This window comes from Camelus bactrianus, chromosome 20 (genome assembly GCF_048773025.1).
Source record: "Camelus bactrianus isolate YW-2024 breed Bactrian camel chromosome 20, ASM4877302v1, whole genome shotgun sequence".
Lineage (NCBI taxonomy): Eukaryota > Metazoa > Chordata > Mammalia > Artiodactyla > Camelidae > Camelus > Camelus bactrianus.
This window is the reverse complement of record NC_133558.1, coordinates 39,426,036-39,444,980: the sequence shown is the minus strand read 5'-3', so window position 1 is coordinate 39,444,980 and position 18,945 is coordinate 39,426,036. Positions and strand designations below refer to the sequence as shown.

General features: G+C 39.2%; 1 protein-coding gene across 3 annotated transcripts in view; it reads right to left on the bottom strand.

Annotated features, from left to right (window-relative positions):
* KHDRBS2 (KH RNA binding domain containing, signal transduction associated 2) overlaps window positions 1-18,945 on the bottom strand; it is a 644,953-nt gene that overhangs the window by 74,137 nt on the left and 551,871 nt on the right. The window contains exon 16 of one of the 3 annotated variants that reach the window (XM_074348988.1): window positions 877-11,760. The exons of the other annotated variants lie outside the window; for them this stretch is intronic. The gene's annotated coding sequence lies outside the window, so the exon portion shown is untranslated. Of the gene's footprint in view, window positions 1-876; window positions 11,761-18,945 lie in introns of those variants that run through there. 3 annotated transcript variants of the gene reach the window in all.

Here is an 18,945-nt window from a genome sequence, read left to right as displayed (position 1 = left end):
AGGAGGCTCAGAGCAAGGGCCCCCAGATTGACTGATCACCCTGCCTTGTGTGGAGGCTGCCAGCCACTGTGATGGGGCCCCGAGGTCCTGGGGCTGGTGCTGGCCCACTGATGAGGTGAGCCAGGGAGTGGGTGATTGAGGGGCCAGGGGTACCGGATAGAGTGTTAGCCTGCTGTCGGGCAGGACCAGCTTTTGACATGGCTGACTGGGGGTCTGCAGTGTCCCAGAGTTGGTGTTGGCCCCCTGGTGTGTGGGCAGGTGGCTGAGGGCTCCTAGGTATCTTGGAGCTGGTATCAGCCTCCTGGAGAGAAAGGCTGGGACCCAGGGGGCCCCGAGCTGATTGATGCCTGCCCACTAGGGGTGAGGGTGGATCCCGGGGCGAGTGTCTTCTCGCTGGTGGGTGGGGCCAGGGCCGGGCTCTCTGGATAAAGGGCCTGGTGATTCTAAAGCTGGTGCTGGCTCACTGGTGGGCAGTTGGGTCCCAGGCCCTTGGGGTCCAGGATCTAGTGCCATGTACTGGTGTGTGGAGCCAGGCCCCAGGCCCCCTGGTGGCTCCAGGCTAGGAGTGGGCTCAGGAGGTCTTAAGGAAGGTGGAGCTGTGTCCCTGTCTGGCCTGAGGCACCTTGTTACTGGTGTTGACTGGCTGGTGGGTAGGGCCAGGTCAGGGCCAGGTCAGGGCCAGGTCCGGAGGCTAAGGTGTGTGGGGATGGATTCAAAAATTGTTCTTGCCAGCAGCAGTGCTCCTGTGGTAGAACAAGCCCCCATCGTGGCTGCCTCCTGTGTCTGTGTCCCCAGGGTCAGCTCCGGGTGCAGCCTGCGTCCCTGGGAGACTCTCCGAGAGCAGCAGGCAGGTCTGAGCCCGGCTCCCTTCAGGTTACTGCCCCTGCCCTGGGTCATGGGGTACGTGAGGTTTCTGTACATATCTTTTGTTTTTTTAATTTTATGCAATTGACTTTTTAATAACAAAAATACTATTTTTAACATGGTCAAATATGCTAAGTCCCGATTTTAAAAACCCAAAGTATCTCAACAGCACAACTGTACAGCTTTGTACAGAACATTCCACAGAGTAACAGAAAGTGCAGCTGAGCACGAGAATAAAAAACATTTAAAGAGAACCTCTAAGCAGCATTTTATTTCTGCAAAAGAGACATATCGTACTGATTAAATATGCACAATTGCTTTTCCTTTACAAAAACACATATATTCTTAATAAACTAAGTCATTAACAGTGACCTGGCGATCTTTCACATCAATTTGAATGATTTATAAGCTAAACCTTACAACCACAAAAAGGGTTTTCTTTGTATTAAGATGTTACCACTTTAAAAAACGGCAACAAACAAAGCTTGCAATATTTTACATTTCAAAGGGAAATCAGCAACATGACTGCACAGTACAGCATGCGACGGTTTCATTCAAAGCGAGGGCCACTCCGTCAGACGGGCGCGCGTCGGGCTGCCGGGTGCAGGGGCGCAGCAGAGCACCGGTCCCTGCCATCTAAGCTCTCAGCACGGACCACGGCTTCTTAAGGACACCTGGGCTCCCCTCCCCATTCAAAAAAACACAGCAAAACGAACTGACCCCAGACAATGTTCAGTGTATGTACCGTTTAAGAATGGGATCTCTATTTTCCATTGCCCTCTGTCTCTGCCTAAAACAAGCTCTGATGGCCTTCAAAGCCAAGTGCCCTGGAAGCTTCTCTTCCTGAAGCAGGACCCTGGGGACCCGACGTGCAGCTCAGACACCTCACTCCTTGGGGAGACCCTCTGCAATTGTAATTGTCGCCCCATTTGTGGGTCAGCCACCTGGGCATATATATGGGTCTTGACTGTCCTGCTACACATTGTGTTGCGGTTCCTTCTTTGTATCTTTAGCTGTAGAAGGTCTTTTCTGCTCATCTTCCTGTTTTTCTAATCGGTAGTGTCTCTGCGTGTAATTTTGGTTGTTCCTGCTGGAGGGAAGTGGGCTCCGGGTCCTCCTACTCCACCAGCTTGGCCCCACCTCGATGGGACAGACCTCTACTGTCTTACCCCTCTATCGTAAAGGATGCTGGAGAAAAGGATCTTGATTTTTTTCATTATTTGGGCTCCTAATGTCATTCTAATTTAATTTTGGATAAGCCAAAATAAACCAGGTAACACATTATTGCCATGTAAATGAGTATATCCAAAAAATGTGCTATTAGCTCTGTATACTACTGATAAATTGAAAATAAATATATTTATAAATATATGGAGAAATGCAAAATGTATTTTTATATGTTGTTACGCAATAATGCACTTTTAAGAAAGAAATGCAAGATGCAAGAATATGTAGACGTTACCTGGGAGTGCTTTGTATTTAATAGCAGAAAGTGATGTCATTCTGGTAATTGGTTATTTTTATTGTTATAAAGTTTTTATAAGCATATGTAAATTATGTATTCGTTATTTCGTCAGGGTGGCCAGTTTTATAGTATGCTTTACTACAAGTGTAAATTAGGACTCATTCATTCCTGATAAGTTTTCTATCAATAAATTATTATTTTAAAACATGTCCATGTTCAATTACCTTTGCAAACATTGCCACAGTCAAAAAAGATGTCTGCAAACCAAACTGGAAATTTGTTTTAGGGTTTATGACGCCTCATTTTGAGGCTCAGAAGTGTTGGGCAGTTTTTGTAGCCGCTGCTAATTCAGAGAGGTGCCAGATTTCAGTTACACTGATTTGTGATGATTTCTCAGATGAAGGAACAACCTCCCCCCCAGTGGATTCCCCTCTCCAGCGCAGCAATAATTTATACATTTGGTGACCTTGTGTTTATTCTAGCCAGCACACTGAGACTAATGTAACCAGTTTTACCCCCAAAAAGCTTTATTTCAAAAAGCAAAATCCAGTAGTGACTCCTAGAGGGACACTTTCCATCCTTTCCGTCCCTACCTCTGGGCTTGGAGTCCAGCCACTGGGAGTCCAGCTTTTCTGACTGTGAATGGCCAGCAGGCTCTGGCAGCTGTTGTGTGCTCTGTGTACCCAGAGGAGGGTGAGGTCTGCCACCTGTTCTTGAGGTCACAGTCAGCCCTTGTGATGACTCTGGCATTTCAAGTCATCAAATATGTTAATTTGGCAGGAGACAGGATGCCTTTGTGAATGAAAAATGTTGCAAGCCATATCAGTAAACACAGGATGCTGTGGCCATCAAGTCATCAGCCACTATCGCCGCTCCTGGCAGAGCAGAGGGGACTCAGGATGCTGACAAGCAGGCAGCCCAGCCTCTGCAGCCACCCCCAAGGGTGCCCCCTGAGGGAACTCAGGATGGGAAAGAACAGAATATTTGTCAATATCCACTAAGACAGGAGACCATAGAAGGAGTAGATCTTTGAAAACAGCTTGCATTGAGAAAGGGCTTATCATGCCTCGCACCAGCCCTTGTAACACCCCCATCCTGCTGGTTAAATAAGCTAACGGCAAGGGTTGGAGATTTGTACAAGGTTTGGGATCCATCAATGTTATTATTACTCCTTATCATTCTTTAGTGTCACACCCTCTTACCGTACTATCCTACATTCCTAAAAGCAGTGACTTCTTTCTGTGGCACATTTTTTAGTGTTCCCATCCATCCAGATGATCAGTATCCTTTTGCCTTGACTTGGAGTGAGAGGCGATACACATGGACTGCAGTGGCACAGGGCTACGCTGAAAGCCCCACTTACTCCTCCCAGATACTAAAAGCAGACCTAGATGATCAGTACTTTCCTCACAAGTCAGTTTTGACACAATACACTGATGATTTGCTGCTGTGTTCAAATTCTTTGATAAAGAGTCAGTGAGACACCCTGTATTTACTTCAGAAGCTAGCCTTAAAGGGACATAAATTGTCCAAAGAGAAATTACAATTCTGCAAGACTAGTGTAAAACATTTAGGACGTAGGATATCGAAAGGACATTTGATAGGTCTGGATAGAGTGAAAGGCATTCTAGCCTTCCCTGCCCAGTGGACAAAAAGGCAATTAAGGGGGTTAAATTTGGGCCTAGCAGTCTACTGTAGGAACTGGATTCCAAATTTCCCATGAATAGCTCAGCCAGTATATAATTTACTCAAATAAGACCAACTTGAATGTCTTTGCTGGGACATAGAACATTTTGAAGCCATGGAGACCCTAAAAAGACTTCAGGCCAAGGTCCCGGCCCTGAGCCATCCAAATTATGATCAACCCTTCTCTGTCTTTGTTCATGAGGACAGGGGGACTGAACTAGGGGTACTAACCCAGCAACATGGTGGTTACCACCTATAGGAGCCAATAGGGTCCTATAGCCAACAGCTAGGCTCAGTAGGCAGGGGCCTCCCCCCCCGCCTCTGGGCTGTCACAGCTATGCTGTGCTGTGTCAGAGCACAGAAGAGATAGTCACGAGTCACCCTGTCACTGCCCGTATTCTTCACTCTATGGAAACCTTGCTCGACTCTCATCACACACGACATTACCCAGCAAGTTGACTAAGCACCCGTGGAATTATCTTGCTCTCACCGAATGTAAGTCTTCACACGTGTAGCAAGCTTACCCAGCTAACTTGTTACTGGAGCAGTCAGACATCAATGATGAGAAACGTGATTGTGTTCTTTTAATTGCCCGCCTTTTACCTCCCAGGATTGATCTCTGAGAAAGCCCTAGGGATAATCCTGACTCTATATTATTCACTGTCATTTCCTATCTGCAAGGACCTCATGGAAAGTATCAGGCTGGTTATGCTGTCATCTCTCCAATGCCAATCCTTGAAGAAAGCCCCTTAACTTAATGTCTCTTCTGCCCAACAGGCTAAATTAGTAGGACGAACAAGAGTCTACCCATCGGCCAAAAGGAAGTCCATGAACATTGACACTGACAGCCACTACACTTTTGAGGTAGCACAGGATTTTGGCCTACGTTAGAAACAAAGGGGATTTTTAACATCCTCAGGACAGCCAATTACAAGTGGGAGCCAGGTTGCAGGATTATTGGATGCAATTCTGTTACCAAGGGCGTTAGTTATTATTAAGGTACGGGGCTATTCAAAGGCTGATACCACAGAAGCAAAAGGGAACTCCTTGGCTGATCGTGCCACCAAGACAGCAGCTCTGCAAAATGATAACAATGAACTAACAACCATTTTTTCTTTTCAGCCTCCCAATAACCTTACAGACACCCTGTAAACTTTTCAGAGAATGTCACTGATAGGAGAAAATGATGCTTAGAAACAAAAAGGAGGAAGGTTCAGTTCCAATAAAGGGCTCTGGATAGGCCCAGACAGAAAGCCTATCCTGCTGTTTGGAGCTCAATACCACATTTTGCAATATATTCAGGAGTTAACGCATTAGAATCCAGATAAGAAGGTTTTGTGGGGGAAACAGTATTTTTAGAAGCCTTTCTTCACTATAGCTCAGAAAATTTATTCTAGATGCATCATGTGTCCAAAATACAACCCAGGAAAGCCATTTCATAGTTCTCAAGGAAGCTTTCCATTGCCTGCATGTCCCTCTGAAACTTGGCAGATTGATTTCATCCAAATGCCTCCTTCTCAAGGTTATCAGTACACAGTCGTTACGATTTGCGTGTTTTCACACTGGGTTGAGGTGTTTCCATGAAGAAGGGCCACTGCACAGTCAGTAGGCAAATTAATTTTAGAAAGGGTGGTTCCTATTCAGGGAGTCCCTTCAGAAATACATAGTGATAGAGGAACCCACTTTACTGAACAAATTATTAAAGAAATGTATAAAATTTGGCCTATTATGCTAAATTTCCATTGTGCCTGTCACCCCCAGTCCTTTGGGTTGGTAGAAAGAATAAATGGAACAATTAAAACCTAATTGAACTTTAGATGTTTACTCTTCACCTTGGCCAAAGGCCCTTCCAGTGGCCCTCCTCAACCTCAAGTCCACCCCCTTTGGAAATCATCATTTGTCTCCTTTGGAAATGATCACGGGGAGAACAATGAGATTAGATGAAGGATTGTATGAACCTATATTATTAAAAGGGGACATGTTACATTATTGTAAAAGCTTAATTGAGCTTCTCAAAGGACACTCTAAGCTTGTTTCTGAAGCTTACCATAGTAACCAGTCTTTGGATGAAGATCAGATACCCCATGATCTACAATCAGGGCATTATGTATATTGGAAAAGACCTCACCTAAAAGACTGCAACCTAGGTGGAGAGACCCTCACCAGGTACTCTTAACTAGCTCATGGGCAGCAAAACTTAAGGGAATTGACTCTTGGATTCATAGTTCCATCTAAAAATGGGCCCTGTACCAGACTGGTCTATAGAGAAAACTGCTGACTTCAAACCCATCTTAAAATGATACTCAAACAGAAGAGAAACTACACTCACACCAGGATGAGAAGAAGATGACATCAGATGTGGACAGTTTACCCAAAATGCTGGACCTGAGTTGTAAGATCATTTATAGTGTTTTCTTAACTTCTTGGACCTTTGCGTAGGAATCAAATGTATTTTTATCCTGGGCATGATCCTATGCTAATTTTAATAATCAATCAATTGTTGGGTTTGTGGCCAATCACCTGTGTCTAGTACCTCTGGGTTACCTTGGGGTTCCTCCTCTCTAGGATTCTGATTGTCTAGCCCTTAGGAAATTTATTTTAGAAGAAAGAAAGCTCAGCTCTGTCCAGGCTACAATTGATATTACAAGGTGGGATTCCCCCACCTGGCCAATTAATAATACCTATTCTGATCCTGGCCATAAGTATGAATGTTTTAATAGGGTCACTCAAGCTCAGTCAGAACAATGAACTAAGTCTCAACTGAAGACTGTAACCGCCCATATATTAGAAGGAGACCTCCTATAATCATGGGACGGATTTATGTGGTTTACACCAGGTTATGGTCTTTTAAGCTTAAAGACTCCTCTCTGTTGGGGACATTAAATCATACTAAGGCTAATCAGCCCAATAGCATCAGGAAACTGGGCTGTGTACCTAGTGAACAGCACCTACTCATCCTTACCCTTAGGGATAGTGATTGGTATGGAACAGACGGGGTCAGACAGCCAGAGATTCACTGGGTTTTACATCTAATCAAACTCAGTGGATTCGTAGTACTAATTTATGGCCTTGGCTTCCACCAGGATGGACAGAAAGATGTACACTAGGATTCCCTTGGACCTAAGGTCATATACATAACAATTTAGAGATGGCTTCAAGCATTTTACTGGTATGAGCCCAGTGGGTCAAGAGGTCAGTATCCAACTGGTATTATCAATTAGCAGCAATTTTTTGCACCTTCAATGGGATTGGCAAATATAATCAGCCACATTGAATTACATGCTTTAAAAAAATTCACTCAACAGGCTTTAAATGATAGCAATCAGGCTATTAGCATGCTGAATTCTGAGCTTTCTATGATGAGAAAAGCAGTGCTACAAAACCACATGGCCCTTGATATTCTTACAGCATCTCAGGGAGGCCCTTGTGTCATAATTCAAACCGAATGCTGTGTTTTCATATCTGCTGAATCCTTTAATATAACACATTTCATGAGCCATATGAAAAAAACAAGTTTCTGCCTTAAGTGACCCACTTCCTAGCCTTTTTCTTGTAATTGAAATATAGTCAGTTACAATGTGTCGATTTCTGGTGTGCAGCATCATGTTTCAGTCATACATATACACACATATATTTGTTTTCATGTTCTTTTTCATTATAAATTACTACAAGACACTGAATATAGCTCCCTGTTCTCAACAGAAAGAAATTGTTTATCTATTTGATATACACTAGTTAACATTTGCACATCTTTAACATACAATGTATTTCTCCCCGTTTCCCCCTGTAACCATAAGTTTGTTTACTATGTGTATGAGTCTGCTTCTATTTTGTAGATAAGGTCATTAGTGTCTTTTCTCTTTTATTCATTCGTTTTGTTTTGTTTTTTTTTTTTTTGTTGGATTCCACATATAAATGATATGCAGTATTTTTCTTCCATTTTCTGGCTTACTTCACTTAGAATGATGATCTCCAGGTCCATCCATGTTGGTGCAAATGGCATTATTTCATTCTTGTTTATGGCTGTGTAATATTCCAGTGTATAAATATACCACAGCTTCTTTATCCAGTCATATGTTGAGGGACATTTAAGTTGTTTCCGTGTCTTGGCTATTGTATATAGTGCTGCCATGAAGATTGGGGTGCATGTACCTTTTTGAATTAGAGATCCTGCCAGATATATGCCCAGGAATGGGATTGCTAGATTAAATGATAAGTCTATTTTTAGTTTATTTGGAGGACTCTCCATACTATTTTCCATACTGGCTGCACCAAACTGTATTCCCACCAACAGTATAGGAGGGTTCCCTTTTCTTCACAGCCTCTCCAGCATGTATCATTTGTGAACTTTTGAAAGATGGCCAATCTGGACTGGTGGGAGGTGATACCTCATTGTAGTTTTGATTTGCATTTCTCTGATAATTAGCAATATTAAGCATTTTTATGTGCCTATTGATCATTTGTATGTCTTCATTGGAGAATTGGTTGTTTATGTCTTCTGCTCATTTTTGGATTGTGTTGTTTGTATTTCTGTTATTAAGTTGTATGAGCTATTTATATATTCTAGAAATTAAGCCCTTGTCAGTCACATCATTTGCAAATATTTTCTCCCATTCCATATGTTGTCATTTTTGTCTTGCTTATAGTTTCCTCTACTGTGCAAAAGCTTGTAAATTTAATTAAGTCCCATTTGTTTAGTTTTGGTTTTATTTCTATTGCCTTTGTAGACTGCCCTAGGGGAACCTTGCTGAGATTTATTTCAGAAAATATTTTGCCTATTTTTCCTTCTATGAGGTTTATCATGTCTTGTCTTACATTTAAGTCTTTAAACCATTTTGAGTGTGTGTGTGTGTGTGTGTGTGTGTGTGTCTGTATCCATAATAGAATTTTGGTTTGTGGCCACCATATATTTTATACGTAGCAACCTATTTATGTACTTGGTTATTTTAATTTGCTGATCTCTTAATTTCAAATACCTTTCAACAATCTTGCATTTTTACACCCCTTCACAACATTTACTGTTTTTGCCATCGTATTCTGCTTATTTTAGATATAGATGATTTTTACTCGTGTTTTTCCTTCTAACTGGCTTGTAAAAAAATGTGTTTGAAGTCTTGGCAAACACGGCACTACATGCTTCAGAGAACGTTTGCCACTTGCACGCACAGTTAGAAGACTATAAAGCACAGGTAACAAGTAGCTGCTTTACAAAGTCATTAAAAGTTTCATATTATAAAATACTTCACTACGCAGTTCTCAGACTGAGTATTGTTTGCGTTCTCTGTAAGTGCCTAGTGAAGAATGAAGTTTGCAACTACCTTGTTTGAGAATGGGCATCACTTAAGCTCACTGCAAAAGCTGTGCAACTACATTTTGCAATTAGCTTGTTAGAAACATTTTCTGCAGGTCTTGTTTCTACGCTACACGATCACAGGATGGGCATTACATTTACAAACACAATGTAAAATGTTGCTTTCAAGTACACTGTAAGAAACATTTGATTCAAAGTTAAAAAAAATTTTTTTTAAATTGTATTGAAAAATTTTTTTTGGTGGGGAGGTAATTTAATTGACTTACTTTTAGAGGTGGTATTGGGGATTGAACCCAGGACCTTGTGTATGTTAAGCATGTGCTCTACCATTTGAGCTATACCTCCCAAAAGTTTTCTTAAACCCTTAACTAAAGGAATCACAGAATACATATTTCTTGGATTCAATTATTGAACATTGTGCAGAACATAGTTTGCAACTAGCTGGTATTAACCATTTTATTAGGAGTCTTGTCAAACACTTCACTTCATGCATCACAGAATAGGTATAACATGCTCCCACAGAGAGGACCCTGTGTAGAACTCGGCTACCAGTAAGCTCCTGAAAACATTTTATTTGAGGTCTTGTTAAACATGTCACTGTGAGCATTACATAACGGATGTTCCTTTAATAGGCTGAAAAAACATGTGTAACAGTTTGCAGCTACTCTTTAAAAATATTTTACTAGAAATTTTCTAAATTACTTCATTACATCCATCACAAAATGGGTACTTCTTGGATTTTCTGAAAGGACATTGGGCAGCATGCTGTTTTCAACTAGCTTGTGACAAACATTTTCTTACGAGATTAGTTAAACTATTCAAGAAGGGCATTACAGAATGGGTGTTGTATTGCTTGCAGTAACAGAAATAACATTGTATAGAATACAATTAGCAAAGAACTTCTAAAAAACATTTGCTTACAAGTCTTATTAAAATTTCACTTACATGTATCAAAGAATAGTCATGGGTATGACTTGGATTTACTAAAAGAATGCAATGTTCAATGCAGTTTAGAAATAGGTTGTTTTTCTTACAAGTCTTACTAAACATTTCACTACAGGCATCAGGGAATGGTTAATTTCTGGATTTACCAATAGAACCGAATGCAGAAATAGTTTGCAACTATTTTGTAAGAAATGTTTCAAAAGAAGGCCAGTTCACACTTGGGTATAGCCACCATAGAATGGGCACCACCTGCATTCACAGAAAGCAGCTTGTGAATTACACAAATTGCAACCCCCTTGTAAGAAACACTTTCTTACAAATCTTTTTAAACACTTCACTAACACATCATAGAATGTGTGCTACTTGCGTTCACTGGAAAAAAAAAAAAACTACAGAAAGAAGTTAGCAATTATCTCCTAAAAAACATTTTCTTACAAGTCTTGTTACACACTAAACTTAAGTCTATCACAGCATGGTTATGTCTTAGATTCACTTAAAGAACACAGCACAGTTTATAAGTAGACTGTAAGAAATGTTATATTACAGTCTTCTTAAACATTTGATGCTAAAATGACAGAATGATTTGCATTCTGTCACTTGGATTCACTGATAGAACTCTGTGAAGAAGAGTCTGCAACATCTTTGTAAGAAATATTTTAATACAAGTTTTGTTAAACTTCACTGGACATCTCCCAGAATGGGAAGCTTGTACAGAACACTCTTTGCCACTAGCTTGTTAGAGAAATTTTCTTACGAGTCTTGTGAAACAGTCTGCTGAGTGCATCTCAGAATAGGTATTGACTAATTTTATAGAAAGAAATCTGTGAAGAATGTGGTTAGTGATTAGCTTCTAAAACACATTTGCTTACAAGTCTTGTGAAAGACTTCATTACACTCCTCTCGGAATGGGTAAGTCACTTGGATTCACTGAAAGTACACTGTGCAGCTAACAGTTAGCATGTAGCATCTAAAGCATATTGTTAGAATTGTTCAGTGTATCACTACACTCATCACAGGTTGGGAATCACGTGCACTCACAAAAAAATCACTATATAGAATGCAATTATTTTAAAGAACTTTTTTTCTTAAACATTTTGTTAAACTCTTAACTGCATTTATTACAGAATGGGTATGTCTTGAAATCACTAAGTATCGTGCATAGAAAGTACTTTGCAACTAGATTTTAAGGAACATTTGTTTACAAGTCTTGTTAAACACTTGTCTACGTGTATTACAGAATATCATTTGGACTGGAAAAGGGAAGGATTAGAGTAGTCAAGACAAGAAGTTCTGGCACAGAAGTCTGTGGAAGATTTTTGTATTATAATTCAATGGCGAAAAGAACTCCACTTCAGAAGTGCTGAATAATCAAGCAGACAAAATGACTTGGTTGATGACTTCAGCTGCCCCAGAATGGACATTTGAACAAAGTAGTCACAGTGGGACTTGAAGAAGGAAACACATTCAGGTACAGAAAGCACAGAGAGTCCTAAACAAAATAAAGCAAATACACCAAGACATATCATAATTAAAATGAGAAAGGTTATTGAAAACCATAAAGGAGGAGACTAAAAGAAGAAGAAAAGAACAGGGAATTATTTTTAAAAACAACCAGAAAACACATTTTTTAAAATGGCAAAAATTACATAACTATCATTAATCACTTTAAATATCAGTGGATTAAATGCTGCGATCAAAAGAAATACAGTAGCTGAATGGATTAAAAAACTAGACTCATGTACATGCAGCCTACGAGAGACTCACTTCAGAGCAAAAGACACACATAAACTGAAAGTGAGGGGCTAAAAAACCATCTCATGCAAATGGAAATGAAAAGAAAGTTGGGGTAGCAATACTCATATCAGACAAAGACTTTAAAATGAAGTCCATGATAAAGGAGAAATAAGGGCATTATTTAATGATAAAAGGATCAATACAAGATGAGGGTATTATATCATTGAACATATGTGCACACAGTACAGGAGCAATATATAAAGCAAATGCTAACAGACGTAAAGGGAGAAATTGCCAATAATGCAATAACAGTAGGAGACTTTGACAACCTCATTTACATCAACTGACAGAAAGTCAATAAATCAACAGTGGTCTTAAATGACACAGTAAACCAGCTAGATTGAATAGATATCTCAGGACATTACACCCTAAAAAGAGTAGAAAACATATGTTTTTTCAAGTACACGTGGAGCCAGAATTTCAGAGAAACTAATATTCATTTGCTGTCCTTCAACAGGGCAAGTGTGATTTTTCCCTTCTTTGTTCTAATCCAAAATTTTTGTACCTGAACCTCCAAACTCAACAAAGGCTCACATTTCCCACCGTGGAACAAAACAAACAGTGCAAACATAACCCAGCAGCCCTCACTGTTTCCCAACAGGGAAGGAACTGTGTCTCAAAGAGTATTTAAGCAATAGAACATTCTCAGGCAGCTTTGCAATCCTTAATTCGGCATAACTTCTTATCTTACCCATATGCTTATTGATAATTAACGATGAAATACTGACACTTTAAGTTTTTTATTTTGTGGCAAAGAGAAGAAGACAAGATTCCTGTCTCACTAATCAAAAATGATACACAATTCAGCATTCATTCAGAAAAGAAATTCATTTAACAGAAAAGAAAATGGCCTCTGGAAGAAATGGCGATCTTGTGAGAAAACACGACCCTTGCAAATATCAAATCCTGGAAGGGGCTGCAGGGAGTTTTCTAAGCCTTTTGAGCAAATGGGTTCTGGGCCATTAGGTCTACACCTATTTTAAAGAGGTCTGTATGTTCTGAGACTGCCTGGTCAATGAAAATACTGCAGAACTTGGATGCTACACAGCTGAATTTTAAAGTACAGCCATATAATTGTGAATAAAGATGAACGTGTTTGAAAATGAACATAAAGGGAATAATGAAAATTTACTTCTCTGAAAAGTATTATCTAATAAACTTCAAATTTCTTATAAGATTACATATTATTTTTATTTACAATCAATAGAAATGCATTTTTACAGATCTTGCTTTGTAGAATATAGTCTTACAGTGGTTCCATATTCCTCTCTGGGTTAATGTTTTCTCTCAAATAGTACTTTCAATCATTTAAAGGTTTGTGGGTCAATGCACATTTAAGAACACTCAGCAGGAAGTTAAAAAAATTAACTCCCATCAACCCAAAGGGATAGCAAAATTACGGACTGACATAATGGTCTATGAATGACATGGTGACTAAAAAGTTCCATTATTTTTATTTTCTTCATCTTGCCTTTTGAACTAGTTGTTAAGCATTGAATTGAACTGGTAAGAAATCAGACTAGTAGAAGAAATGTAGACATGTACATATTTTAAACACTCATTTATTTTCAAGCTTTACAGAGTTATCATATAGTCCCATAAGTAAAGATCACACTTGATCCAAAGTTAATTTAAACTGTAAAAGGTAGAGCAAAAACATAGGTGAATAACTTCTTTCTGATTAAGGCCCCCAGCTTCAACTGCTGGAGGTTCCAGTGTCTTCCAACAGGCTTGTCTTTGGAAGAAAGTACCTGAAGCCAAACTGGAAGTGTATGATTGAGAAAGGCTTCTTTGGAAATTTCTCGCATGCAGTGAAGGGTTGATTTATGGCAACAGTGCTGTGTATGTTCACGGGGCAAAGTGAATTCTGAAATGATGCCTGAAATGAGGAAGTGTAGAAAAGGGACCAATGGAGCATGTTTTCTGTCTTAGGGGTCCTCAGCACTGGGCGAATGAACAAAGTGGTCAGGAGACAGTGGCAAGAGTGGTGAGCAGGACTGTGGAAAACAGTACGGAGATTCCTCAAAAGACTGGGAATAGACGTACCATATGACCCAGGAATACCGCTCCTGGGCATATATCCAGAAGGAACCCTACTTCAGGATGACACCTGCACCCGACGTTCATAGCAGCCCTATTTACAACAGCCAAGACATGGAAACAGCCTAAATGTCCATCAATAGATGACTGGATAAAGAAGAGGTGGTATATTTATGCAATGGAATACTACTCAGCCATAAAAACCGATAACATAATGCCATTTGCAGCAACATGGATGCTCCTGGAGAATGTCATTCTAAGTGAAGTCAGCCAGAAAGAGAAAGAAAAATACCATATGAGATCGCTCATATGTGGAATCTAAAAACAAAACAAAACAAATGCAAAACAGAAACAGACTTGTAGACATAGAATACAAACTTGTGATTGCCAAGGGGGTGGGGGGTGGGAAGGACTGGGATTTCAAAATGTAGAATAGATAAACAAGATTATACTGTATAGCACAGGGAAATATATACAAGGTCTTATGGTGGCTCACAGAGAAAAAAATGTGACAAAGAATATATATATGTTCATGTATAACTGAAAAATTGTGCTCTACACTGGAATTTGACAAAACATTGTAAAATGATTATAAATCAATAAAAAAAAGTTTTAAAAAATTAAAAAAAAGAGTGGTGAGCAGGAAATGCCATCGTATCACCAAGAGAGAAGAGCTGGGGCTCTCTAGGTGTGGGGAATAAAACTGTCCCCAAGAATGACATCCTGGAGTTTGGTGCATGCGTCTAGGGCTCTTGACTTTTTGGCTTTTTAGAGTCCTTAAGGAGAGGCAGTATTGCTATAGAAGCCAGTTATTTTAAGTTTCATGTTGGGAGCCCCATGTCACATATTTTTCCTTCTTTGATGAACTTCTGACCATTCCCAAAGAAGTTAAATTTGGTCCAAGTTTAGGGGGTGGGAGGAAAGATAAAGACAGAGAAGGAGGGAGAGGCAGCATTTTTACCTAGAGGAGACAGATCAGGACACTTTTGGCATCAGAAACTCAGCACTTAAATCAGTAAGTGCCATTCATTCAATAGTCATTTGGGGGCATTTCCTACACGCTGATACTTTGGTAGGTATCTGAGCTATAAAGATGAATAGAACATGATTCTGCCCATGAGAAACCTACATCCTAATGGGGATTATGGACAAATAAGCCAAAAATAACAGTGCAGTGTGACCCATTCTCTGACGGATTTGCCGGAGGTTCTCTGGGAGGGGACATATACCACATCAGGGACAAGAGGACATGTCAGAAGCATTTTTAAAAAAAGAAGTGGCTGAGCCAGTTTAACTATCAAGTATCTGTGCTTGTGACCTTCTTTGCGTAGAGGGCTATCTGTTGAGTTGTGACAAGTAATCATATGAGCGGTACTCAAAGATGAATTAGCACTGGGCCTTGAATGTCAAACTGGAGGAATTTGATTTGATAGAAATAGGAGATCATTGAAGTTTCCAAGCTGGGAGCAAAAATGTTACAGAAATTCTTTTAAGGCCGAAGGGAAAAAAATACTTAATGAGCACTTGTGATATTCCAGACATTGCACTGGGTGCTTTACTGCAACAAAATATTTCTTAAACTGGGATGTGTATATATTATACTGTATCATTTTAGTTGGGAAAGTTAGTGGAATGACATTAGTTCATTCTAACAAATAAGATTACAGCATAAAGAGTTTTGAAAACTAGTTTAGACTCAAAAAGTAAATGTTCAGGTCAAATTAAAGACTTTTAGGCCATTGATTGTGAATGACACGTTCTTGATTACATGTATTTTCTACCTTAGTTTATATGTGGTTATATTTGTTGGTGCCTATGCTCTAAGTTCAGTCACTTGAGGATGACAAATTTTGTTCTCCCTTTTGGTAGAGGGGTAATTTTTCTAAGGGGTCAGACACCTCAGATTCATCACTGCCACATGAAAATGGACAAGCCAGACACCTTACAGATCTCAGCTCACAGTAATCATCTCCGTATATGAAAGGCCATGCTCATTTGCACAAATGTAAGTAAAAACCCGTAGTCTTCTTTATACATTCTAATTTATCTCTGAGCTGTCTTTTTTGAAGTGATCATGATTTGATGTTAAAAAAAAAAATAATGAACTGAGTAACAGCCAGCTTAGAACACCATAAGTGCCCCTTTGACATCCAGTGCAGCGACCTCGTATTTGAGAAAACCAGAACCTTGCAAAAGTTCAATAGATTCCGAATGAGACCACGTGTGACTGATTTACTGAAGCAGAAAATGCCCCACAGGTTTTTCAGTATTTCTTTTTCTTTTTTTCCTTCCCAAAGTAGATAAATCATATTTACCAGCCAAAGAATAAAACTGCTTCTAGACTTACTTATTTAGGGGGAAATTGAGAGAGAAACAGAGTGAGGGAAACAATAACTCTGACTGAGAAACATACTCCCCAAATACAATGTGGCGAGTTTAAAAAAAATCACAGGAATGTCAAAATACGGGAAATATTTGACGAATTGACGTAAAGGAAACTAGTAATTAGTGTAGATCCTCAGGTCCTGAGGATGCCGTAAGTATACTGAACAGCTTATAAATTACATGTTCTCCTTGAATTTTTCACAAGGAACTTCTAAGATTTTTATCAAGATTTAAAATATATCCTGGAAAAAGAATAAACAACATTACAATACAAAACCCCTACTCTGGCTTCTGTATGCTCCTAAGTGCTCATCTCTGTGGGGAGACCTTCTGCATTCTGCTGCAGTTTAACTGTCTCTCCTCTACTCGACTGTCATCTCCTTGAAGATGGAGAGCTCGGTCTCATGCACCCTCCTGTACCCGGTCCCTTGTGCTGTGCCTGACGCGTCATACACCAACAAATGTTTGCCAAATGTAAGGAAGGGGAAACAAAAACTGAAGCCTATGGCCAATTATTATAAAAAGAGTGTTAATATATAGACTGAGATACTTTTAAATTAACCAAGTATTTAACAGATGAATATGATCATGGATTGTGTTTAAATATCCTTCTAAAAAGTACTTACATAAAACTTATTTTTATCACTTAACAGTTTTATAAAATACCAAAAAAGCATGTTGTCATTGATATTACTTTAAAAATTCCAAGTGGTGAACATTATGTTGATCAGCTAAGACGATGAATGAGAGATTTCACTACATTTTTTGATTTCTTGAATCTTTTGATTTTTTTTTTAAATTCATGCTTTAAGCCAAAGTCAGAAGAAGTGGGACTAAAATTTAATTTTCTACAAAACTAGGTGGTTTGTCTTTTTATTTAGTTCAATATAAATGTAAAATTAAATAGAATTTTTAAAAAAAGCTTTCAAAGGCAGCTCCTTTGTGCATTGGTAATCACTCCTTGTGGACTGACGGAACAGATCAGATGTGGCTAGGATGAATTCTGTTCACAATGCTACAGATCAAAATAAGAAAAAAAAAAAAAAGGAGAGAAAGAAAATAGCTTTGGGGACCCTAGAAAACCACTTCCAGCCTAAAGCCATAAGGGCAGAAATAATCAATGGTGGTAGCTGTTTGGTTCATTCATTCCTTTAAATGAACACACTCACAACTTCCAAAAAGCATTCTTGCAGGGCTGGGGTGGATTTCCATTCTCTGGTAATTAATTGACAGAAACAGAGTCTTTGATAAAACCTGGAGGGAGTTGCACTGCTCCCTATCCTCTTTTCTCTCCACTTCTCATCTTTACAATCTTGCACTCTTCAACACAGAAGAGCATGTCATCTTGGCACAGAGTGACAAGCAGGTGATTGGCAACTGTTAGCAAAATTCTTCTGAATTTTTATGTAATTTATTTTAGGAGAGCATCCCAAAATTGTGGACCGGTTTCAAATATGTAGAGTTTGGTAAATGTAGGAATAAAGGCCTCAAGAAAAAAAAGCGGGGGGCACTGAACTGGTTTAATCATTTCATTAGTATTCAATAGGATTTGTTCCATTTCTGTAGTCACTGCCCTAGTCCAAGGAAGCATTAGTTTGTATTTAACGAAATGCCACTAATACTGCAGATATTTATAAACTGCTTTTAATAAGTGAATAACATCTGGATTACTGCATCAGCCTCTTAACTTGTCTCATTTATTCAAGTTTCTTTTGAATATTATCCATATTCTGTCTAGCTGCCAGAAGAAAAGCCCTTCTCTTTAATTTCCACTGTATTTAATTCCCTTCTTATAAAGTCGAGTTTGCTTATTTAACAAAATCAAAAATTCTTGTGCCCGAGATTATATTTTCTCCATCTAGTTCCCTAGATTCTCCTGTATTACTATCCAGTTAATCTCTTATTACTTCACTGCATCTATATTTTCCAAAAAGTTCATTTTAGTTTTTGGTGTCTACCAAACATAGTTATTACAATCTCAGAAATGTTAAGTTTAAGCATTGCTGAAATAAATATACTATTCTGTTGACAAACAAAGAATACAAGGTCTCTGTGACTACAGAAAAAGCCCCTTTCTTGGATCCAAGTCAGGGGTGACTTGGGCAAGGACGGAAGATGACATGGGGGAAAAGACTAGATGGTGACTCAACAGGGCTCTCTGAAGTTGCTCCCTTTTCTCCCTATTTTTAATACCACATCATGCTTACAAGAGAGATTTTAACGTCCAAAGAGTTAGTAAATATTTTCAGAGCAAATGAACAGTGTAGTTCAAGAGTAAATTTACTAAGAACACATTTTAACCTTTTAGATGGTGTTTTTCCAGGGTTTTTAGTATTTTATTTGTATATCACATGAAGTTGAATTATGTCCTGTCCTAATATTTCATGTTCCAAATGGGGATAAACTTAGACCGAAACTCTCAAAAAGTATAGGAAAGATGCGGAGGCTTTTAAAG